The sequence below is a fragment of the Papio anubis genome, chromosome 6 (genome assembly GCF_008728515.1).
Source record: "Papio anubis isolate 15944 chromosome 6, Panubis1.0, whole genome shotgun sequence".
NCBI classification, from domain to species: Eukaryota; Metazoa; Chordata; class Mammalia; order Primates; family Cercopithecidae; genus Papio; species Papio anubis.
The window spans coordinates 161,701,465-161,712,029 of record NC_044981.1 but is presented as its reverse complement, the minus strand read 5'-3'; positions in this window follow the sequence as shown (position 1 = coordinate 161,712,029).

Sequence of the window (10,565 nt, the reverse complement as noted above, 5' to 3'; positions counted from 1 at the left end):
GCACTCTAATGAGTAGAATGATAATTAATTTTAACATCCCATATGTTACTTAGTTTAACTTTCATGATTCATTTCACACTGAAATCTCATCTACCTGGTGATGGATAAACTGCATCAGTGTTGAAAGAAATTGATTGTTCTATTTAATGCCCATCCTAATATATTCAAAAGTGTTCCCAGTCTGGGCCATTAAAAGTAATTCATGAGAACATCCACAAAATGTGCTCCCTAGTTTTCCCAATCCTCTCCCTAAATCCTTCTAAAGGACCTCACTCTTGTCGACTCCCCATCTTTTACACAAATGTATTTCCATGTGTTTATCTGTGGTATTTTGGCTCTCTGAGCAAATATTCACTCAGAATGAGGCAAAAACACTCAGTGTAAGATTCCAAGGGAAACCAATCATGCATCTTTATCTGACTGCACACAGAGAATGTAGGAACAGTTGTCAAGTGCTTTTTAGTCTATGTAGAGATAAGAGATTTCCCCCTCACCTTCCCATTTCTCATTGCCCATTGGAATTGTTCTCCGGTGTCAGGTAAACAACCCCAGACATTCATTTTCTACTTTAATAGCCTGACAGTTACAGGTGGCCAAATGGCTTTTATTTTTTCAGATAGCCTCATTGTCATTATTTTAACTGTCTATTGATTAGATATTACTTGACGTAACAGCTTGGACTGGGTTCTTAAAATATATGACATGACACAATCAGGGTTGAAGCTTTAGATTATTTAGGCTGAATGGTGTTGGATTCTACCTTGCTCTATCAGACTGTGCTTTTTCCTGGTGGCAGAAACGTGCATACATTACAGTCACAAGATCAGCCTTTCATATCAGAACTAATGGGATGCAGAGTTTAAACAAAAAATAATCCCAGCAACGCTGTCAGCATTCATATCAGAGTAGCAGCTGGGTGAACATGCTGCTTCCCTTCTCTCTCCAAACCTGTCTACATGTAAGATGTCAAAGGGTCACAGTTGCTTACAGCTGCGACTCCCTGAGATCCTTCATCAGGATAAGCAGCTTCGAGGTGATGCCATCTGTCTTCATTTATCTCTGCGGAATGTCCAGTTTAGAAAAATGAAATGTCTGTCTGAGTTAAGATTTTTGGATAGTCAAAGGCAAGCTGAAATCTCTATCAATTAATTCCCCCCCATGCTATAGTATAAACTACTTTAATATAGGAAACAGCAAATGTCTACAAACAGTGAAAACACAGAAAATGCTTTGCGTTAGAAGTCAGACAGAAATAAATTCTTCTGGTGGCAATTATTCATATTTCCTATGTGTATGCCTTGCAAAAAAAAAAACAGCAGCCCCTGTGTCTTGATGAACTGCTCGTCGTCTGAGCCCTGCAGTTATGAAGATCAGCCTGCGGTGTCAACAGTACAGCACAGCTGTCTGCTAGGAGTTTTCCTGAAGGTGAAGAAGCCAACAGTACATTCTAAAATTGAAATGGCATCAGGAATATTAGGTCCACAGAATATAATTACTTGAACTGAAAACTGACCTGGTCACAAGAACAAATGCACTATGGGATATAACAGCATTTTAGGAGGTCTCGAAAAGAATTTGCTATCCTATGTGCTTACTCAGGCAGCTGCAATATTCACCAGCTACAGAGCCCTTCCTCACCCTGAGCTGCTTTTATTGTAGATAATAATTCTGACTCAATTTCTTTATATCTACTGTTTGAGACACATATTAAAAAGTTTCTTATAGCCACCACCAATATGAAGAAAATGCAAAACCTCAGAAAAGAATTTGACCATTGCATGGGTCAAAGAGTGTTTAAAGAAGCATATATCAGACAATCGTTTTAGGAGTGTTTTTCTCCACCTTTTTCTTTTCCTAGATTTTTTCCTCTTGCCACTGGACCAGCTCCAAAGGAAGCAGAATAAATGTGATTTATGACAGCAGGAGACTGCACTGTTGCTGTGATTGCAAGCATTGCAGCTATTTAATGTAATGCCATATTATATAATATATTAACATATTATAACATATAAGCCATTATTCTCAAAAGATATCTGAACACAAAGCAGAAACTGTCATCATTTTGGAAAGCAAAGCAATCCTAGAAGGTCCCTAAAGGGTGAGACAGCAGATGGGTAAGCAGTGAAAAGAAGGATGTGGTCCACAAGATTTCATGCATATGGAAGGAGGCCAGACTTGAAGAGGACAGGTTTAGTGAGTGATTGCTCCAGTGCAGGTACCATAAGAAGGGAACAGGAAACCCCAGCTCCCTGTGTTCAAGTACAGTCTTCCTATTTCTCAGTTTCTACTGAGGACAACCCTGGACAAAGACAACATATTCTAAAATAAACAAATGATGTATTTAGAGAAGATTGGGTTAAACTAAAAAGTGTTTGTCTTTCTTATGATACCTTTTTTTTTACTGTCTAGATATATGATCATAAACACCCTAAAATACACTATACAAAAGTATTTAGTTTTTAGGATCTGTAAATTGTCTTCTTTTCCAAAATAATTTTTAATGTTTGTCTTATTTCCAGCTAGATCATCACCACCAATTGACATGATACTTTAAACAATAAAAATAAAGTTTGTTATAGGACAGCAATAATAAGTATCTACTCTGTTTTTGACCTGAGATCATCTGCTTAATTCACAAGGAAAAATTCATATTTTATCAAAGGGCATTTCATTAACAATATGTGGATCTTCCTCTACAAGCAGAGGTCATCTGACCATCTGGACTTTAATGTTTTTGTCATTTTCGTGGGGTACTGAGATAATGATTAAGTAGTACTTCAGTTGAAAAACATTTGTTATGTACCTCCTATAGGCCAGACACTGTATCAGATACTGAGGATATAAAGAAAATGGATAATAGATTCCTACTTTCAAGAGATAATCAATGAATGTTCATTACTGATGATAATATTTATCCAACTCATGTCAAACTAGTAGGAATAGCAATATAAAATCTGTCATGTTTTACTCTCCACTCTACAGTGATGATGTGGTTTGGCTGTGTCCACACCCAAATCTCATCTTGGATTCCCACATGTTGTGGGAGGGATTCAGTGGAAGGTAATGGAATCATTGGAGCATGTCTGTCCTGGGCTGTTCTCATGGTAGTGAATAAGTCTCACGAGATCTGATGGTTATGTAAAAACAGGAGTTTCCCTGCACAAAATTTCTTCTCTTGTCTGCCTGCCGCCATGTGAGATGTGACTTTCACCTTCTTCCATGGTTGTGAGGCCTGCCCAGCCACGTGGAACTGTAAGTTCAATAAACCTCTTTCTTTTGTAAATTGCCCAGTCTTGGATATGTCTTTATCAGCAGAGTGAAAATGGACTAATACAAGCGGTTATTTTATTTTGACCATTTGAAGATTACACAGTCTTTCCATACATTCGTTTATTCATTCACACATTCATTCAGCAACCATTTGATACTTTGGGGCCCGGTATATTTGGGTGATGTGGATATAAATATGAATAAGAACAAGGACATCTTCAGGTGTCCCCCGTCATCTGGTTTTCAAAGGAAGAGGGAGGCTGCATTTCAAAATAAATGGGTAATAAACTAAATTTTCAAGGGAAAATCTAAATATGGGGTCATAAGTGGGGGTGCTCCACAGAGGAATGATAAGAAATAGAATCTCCTTCTCATTTTTGTCCCTTTTTCTCAAATCTTCCCTTTTCCTTTTGTGATAGTTGGGCACAGAGAGATTTTAGATCAAGAGAAATGTTTAAGGCTTTTTAAATTTCTTTACATTGCCTCCTCTATGTTGTTAACATGGCCCCCCCACTTTTTACTAAATTTGTGTCATGTTTGTTTTCTTTTTGGCCAGTGCTTTTCACATGTGCATTTTTATCAGGGAGTCAGCAGGTGTGCTGGGGTCTGCATGAGAAGGGGGGAGCTCACACATAGTTTATGAGGAACAAAGGCCAAAATCTGGATAGTAAAGAATGAGCAAAATTCTTTACATTTTATTTCTATATCTGCATGTAAATATCTACATCGAATTATGTGCCTACACCTCTGTCTATCCATTTCTCTGTCTCTGTTTCTGTCTCTCATTCTCTCTGGAGGAACAATCGGAACACCATATAGCATGAGGGTGATCAGAGAGTAGAAGGCCCCTTTTACTTTTATTTTTCATAATCTAAATTTTGGAAAGTATAAAAATAAGCATGACATATAACTCTTTCTATAGTTATAATGAGATATAATCCATATACCATGCAACTCACTCATTTAAAGTATATAATAGAACATTTTAGTGTGTTCATGAGTTATGCAACTATCACTACAATCTAATTTTAGAGCATTTTCGTTGCCCCCCACCCAAACCCTATACTCATCAGCAGCCACTCCCATGAACCCACCCATAGCCTTTGGTACACATTTTCCCTCTCTGTGGATCTACCTACTCTTTATATTTCATATAAATGGAATCATCTGGTATGTGGTCTTTTGTGACGGCCTTCTTGCAGTTAGCATAATGTGTTCAGGGTCCATCCAGGTTGTAGCATGTATCGGTGCTTCATGCCTTTTATTGCCAAATAATATTCCACTGCATACATGTTACCACTTAAAATTATTTCCACTTTTTGGATATTATAATTAATACTGCTATGAACATTTATGCACACACTTCTGTGTAGACATATGTTTATTTCTCTTGGGTATATATTTGGGGGTGGAATAGTTGGTACTGTGATTTAAATGTGTTCCCCAAAAGGCACGTGTTGGAAACTTAATACCCCATGCAACAGTGTTGGGAGGTGGGGTCAAAGGGGAAGTGTTTGGGTCTTGAGAGCTCAGTCCTCGTTAATGGATTAATGTGGATTATGATAAGAGCTTGGGGCTGTGACTTTGATCTTTTGTCCTTTCTTGCCTTCTCGTCTTCCAGCATGTGATGATGTATGTAGCCAACAAGGCCTTTGCCAGAGCTGGCACCTTGATATTGAAATTTCTAGCTTCCAGAACTGTAAGCAAATAAACTTCTGTTCATTATTAATTACCCAGCCTCAGATAATTTGCTGTAGCAGCACAAACCAGACTAACACAGTTGGATTCAATGGTTAGCCTATGTTTAACATTTTTAGGAACTGCCAAACTGTTTTGGAAAGTTGCTGCACCATTTCACAATCCCACAAATAATGGGCATGGGTTGAACATCCTCATCAACACTTGTTATTGTCTGTGTTTTTTTAATTTGTCTTTTTTTATTTTGTCCATCCTAGTGGATGTGAAGTAGTGTCTCATTATGGTTTTGATTTGCACTTCCCTAGTGACCAATGATATTCAGCATCTTTTTATGTGCTTATTGACCACGTATGTATTGTGTATGTATTTTTAAAGAAATGTCTATTCAGATCCCTTGCCCATTTTTAATTGGGCTGTTTGTCTTTTTATTATGGAGTTGTGAGAGTTCTTTATATATTTTATATACACATTCGTTATCACACATATGGCTTGTAAACATTTTCTCCCATTCTCTGTGTTATCTTTTCACCTTTTTAATCATATTCTTTGATGAACAAAAGTTTTTAATTTTGATGAAGTCCATCTATAGTTTTTTGTGGCTTGTGTCATATACATGAAGGCTTTGCTTAAATCAAGGTGATACAAATTTACTCATTATGTGTATGATGCAAGTAAGGGGTCCAACTTCATTCTTTTGCACAAGGATATTCAATTGTCTTAGAACCATTTGTTAAAAATCTATTCTTTCCTTATTTTAATGAGTTTGCTTAAAAGTTGCTGATAAACTCAACATCCTTTCATGATAAAAGTCAAGAAATTAGGTATAGAAGAAATGTGCCTCACACAATAAAAGCCGTATATTACAGGTTCACAGCTAACATCATACTCAATAGTGAAAAGCGGAAAGCTTTTCCTCTAAGATGAGGAATAAGAGAAGGATGTTCACTCTCTCCACTTCTATTCAACATAGCCCTGGAAGCCCTAGCTAGAGCAATTAGGCAAGAAAAACAAATAAAAGTCATCCACATTGGAAAGTGATACATTTTCTATATTTCTGACGACATAATCTTATGTATAGAAAACCTGAAAGATTCCACCAAAAACTGTTATAATAAGTAAATCATTAATAACTAATAAGCAAAGTTGTAGAATATAAAATCAACCTACAAATTCAGTAGCATTTCTATACACTGATAATGGACTATCCAAAAAAGAAATAAGAATACTATCCCATTTACAATAGCATCAGAAAAATAATACAAAATACTTAAGAATAAATGTAACCAATGAGTTGAATGATTTGTACACTATAAACTATAAAACACTGCTGAAAGCAACATAAGAAGACACAAATGATTGGAAACATATCCTGTGTTCATTAGAAAAATTAATATTTTTAAACGTTCATACTACTTAAAGAGATTTATAGATTCAATGCAACATTCATAAAAATACTAATGATTTTTTTACAGAAATTGGAAATAAATTTATTGCAGGGCTATCCACAATAGCAAAGTCTTGGAACCAACCCAAATATACACATCAATTATAGACTGGATAAAGAAAATGTGGCACATATACATCATGGAATATGATGCAGCCATAAAAAAGGATGAGTTCATGTCCTTTGTGGGGACATGGATGAAGCTGGAAACCATCACTCTCAGCAAACTAACACAGGAATGGAAAACAAGACACCACATGTTCTCACTCATAAGTGGGAGTTGAACAATGAGAACAAGTGGACACAGGGAGGGGAACATCACACATTGGGGCCTGTCAGGGGTTGGGGGACTAGGAGAAGGATAGCATTAGGAGAAATACGTAATGTAGGTGATGGGTTGATGGGTGCACCAAACCACCATGGTATGTGTATATCTATGTAACAAACCTGCACATTCTGCACATGTATCCCAGAACTTAAAGTATAATAATATGAAAAAAGAAACTGGAAAAAAAATCCTAATATTTATGTGGAACCACTAAAGACCCTGAATAGCTACAGCAATCTTGAGTCAAAAGTAGATTTAACTAATGACTAATGATGTTGAGCATCTTTTCATGTGCTTATGCCATCTTCATTTATCTCTTATTTAGTGAAATGTCTGTTCAGATCTTTAGTGTATTTTGTATTGGGTGTTTTATTTTCTTATTATGGAGTTTTTGTAACACTTTAAAAATTATTTTGGATATAAGTCCTTTACTAGGTACAGGTTTTGAAAATATTTTCTTCCCATTTGTGACTTGTCTTTTGTTTTCTTAAGAATGTCTTTTGAAGAGCAAACTTTTTCAGTTATTCATTTTCTTTCTTTTTTTATTTATGCTTTTTTGTGTTTTCTAAGAAATCTTTGCCTAATCTAATGTTTTTCTTCAGATTTTTTTATAGTTCCATTTTATAATTGGATTGATCACTCTTTTGAGTTAATCATGTGAGAGTGAGAGGCAAGGATTGAGGTTTTTAAAGGTGTGTAATTTTTGTTTGATCTATGGATGTACAACCACTCTAGCACCATTTGTTGAAGAGACTGTACTTTTCCATGGAATAGCCATGGCACCTTTGTTGACTATCTGTTGTCTATACTCTATTCCATTCCATTGATCTATCGTTATGTTAATACCACACTTTCTTGATTACTCTAGCTTTATATAAGTCTTGAAATCAGTTTGTGTGAGTACTCCACCTTTGTTATTTTACAGAATTGTTTGGCTATTGGAGGTCCCTTGTATTTTGGCAAATTTTAGAATCAGCTTGTCCATTTGTATGCAGGTATCTGCTGAGATTTTTATTTTGGTTATATTGAATTCATATATCAACTTGTTAAGAACTGTCCACTTAACAATGTTGAGGCTTCCAACCCATTAATATGGAATATTTCTTTTTGACTCAGTTCTTTAATTACTCTTATCAGTGTTATATAGTTTTTAGTGTATAGGTCCTAAATATATTTTCATAAATGTATCCCTAAGTATTTCATGTCTTGGAATTTATCGTAATTGCCATTTTTTTCAAACTGAAATTTCCTATTTATTGGTAAAATACAGAAGTATATTTGATTTTTGTAGACTGACTTTCTTTCTTGAGATATTGCTAAACTCAATAAGGCAGGAAAAAGAAATACAATCATATAGATTGTGAAGAAATGAAAACAGCCCTTTATTTGCAGTTAATATGATTACGTACGTGAAAGATACTAAAGAGCTTGTATTAATTTTTTAATTAAAAATGACAACCCAGATGCCTTTAGCAGTGGTTCCCAGACATGGTCCTAGACCAACTGCATCAAAAACTTCAGGAGACCATTAAGAAATGCTCTCTGCTGTACTCATCTTAGGAGAGTCTTATTTAAAACACAGAGAAGGAGAGCTTGTCATTTTTGTTTTTGAAAAGTTACCTAGGTTGTGTTGATACAGCTGTTTACTTATGCTTATTTACAGCATTCAGGGGTGGGGAATCATGAAAATTCTGGGACAATTACCCAAGTTTCTCTGTAGGGTGCATGGCAGATGTATTTCATGATCACTAAAAAGGGAATTTTGTGGGAAGAGATTTAGAGGGAAGCAGCCAGTTCAGTGGAGGGCGTGTTGTGTTGTGCTGCCTGTGAACACCAGGCACAATTTCCTTATCGGCATCTGGCATCACAAAAGACCTCTGAGCTGGGGAAAGATAAGTCAGACTCATACATCTTGGACATGAAGAGAAGAGAGTAGTTACCTTGTGCAATGATGATTTCACTACAGAAGGAAGGGTTCCGTGTTTGCTTTGATTTTGAATGAAAATTAGAGCTCTTAAGATGAAACACTTTCGTTGTGTGCCTGAGCACTTAGAAAATGGCTCTTCACTGAATTATTGGTCAAGGTAGACATGCTTTAGAAGGTAAATTCAGTATTTATTTATTTTGTATTTCACCTTGTCACTAAAAACATTTCAAGTAGCTGTCAAGAGTAGATAATTTTTGAGAATATTAAGTGATTTGATGATGACAACGACGAAGAAGAACAGGAGAAGAAATGGCAAGAGGAGGAAGATGGGAACAAATTGCAGACAAGAAGAAAATGGAAAAATGTACGTATGTAGGTATTTTTTTTTTTCTCTTTTGAGACAGAGTCTCACTCTGTCACTAAGCTGGAGTGCAGTGGCGCAATCTTGGCTCACTGCAACCTCTGCCTCTCAGGTTCAAGCGATTCTCCTGCCTCAGTCTCCTGAGTAGCTGGGACTACAGGTGCACACCACCACACCCAGCTACTTTTTGTATTTTTAGTAGAGACCAAGTTTCACCATGTTGGCCAGGAGGGTCTTGATCTCCTGAACTCATGATCCACCCGCCTTGGCCTCCCAAATTGTTGGGATTACAGGTGTGAGCCACCACACCTGGCCAAAAAATGTATTTATTAAGGCCTGAATAAATATTATGAGTCAGTTTTAAGACATTCTGGCAGCTTATATGACAAATTCTCTCTCTCCCTCTTTTTTCAATATATATGTTCATATTATTTATAATTGAAACTGATCTGGGGCTAATATCAGGTAAGAATTTACTCCAGATATTTTCATAAAGAATTATATTTTATGTAACGCAATGAACAAAGTTCTCAACAATATTTTTAGGATCATAACTGAGTTTTGTTACAAGGAATATTTATCTTCCACTTCGGAAGTTTCCCTCCATGTGGAGGACGCTTTTTCACAGAAACACTCCTGGTGTCCCCATGCCCTTAGTTGCCTTGCAATTTGGTGGAAGGCAAAATTTGTCATGGAAGGCACAGTTTCCTCCTTGTGAGAGGGCAGCTTGCTGGACACACTCTTTCCTTTGCTCCTCTAAGTTGCTAGCCCTTATATAGGAACCCCCATTGCAACCAAAAATAATGGGAAAGGCTTCCAGGTCATTATTGTCTATGGCTGGTTGGGTTCATCTCTTGATTCTGTGAACTAAACTTAGTAATCCTATGGCCTGAAGAGTCTTTAATATTATTTTATCAGTTAAAATACGATATGTTGGATTTCCACCTATTTGCTTGTTTATTTCTCAATTGGCTCAGATCTTACATTGGGAATAGATGTCTACTTTACTGGGATGCCTAGAAGTGAAATAGTTTCCACCAAATTGTTTATTTAAAGAAATAATCAATAGAAGCTTATGTCATAAAAAGAAAATGCAATTCTGGATGAGTAATTCTATGGTGGGGAAATTTGGTATTGGTACGCAGTATTTTGCTGGATTTTTGAGGTCTAGGAATGTGTTTTAGAATATCTAGGAGAGAGTGGTTGGCCCACATGGCTTTCAATTCACTCTGTTTGCTAGAAATTAGTAAGAAGAGCCATTTGTTTGAGAATCAGGAGACCTTCCTTGTGGCTTTACCTCTGCTACTGGATTAATAATTATTAGGTGAAAAGCATCTCGGGAACTCACCCTTCCTCTTCTCTAAGATTCTGTTTCCCAGACCCGCAGATTAACACACTAACCAGGTAGCTTGTCTTGTGTCGTGCCCTAAAGATTCTGGGCCAATTGTCTGGTGAGCAACCTTTGAATCTGGATATCATGCAGATTCATGAAGCAAGGTGTTTTCCACTTAAGAACCCATAATTCTCTGAACTTTCC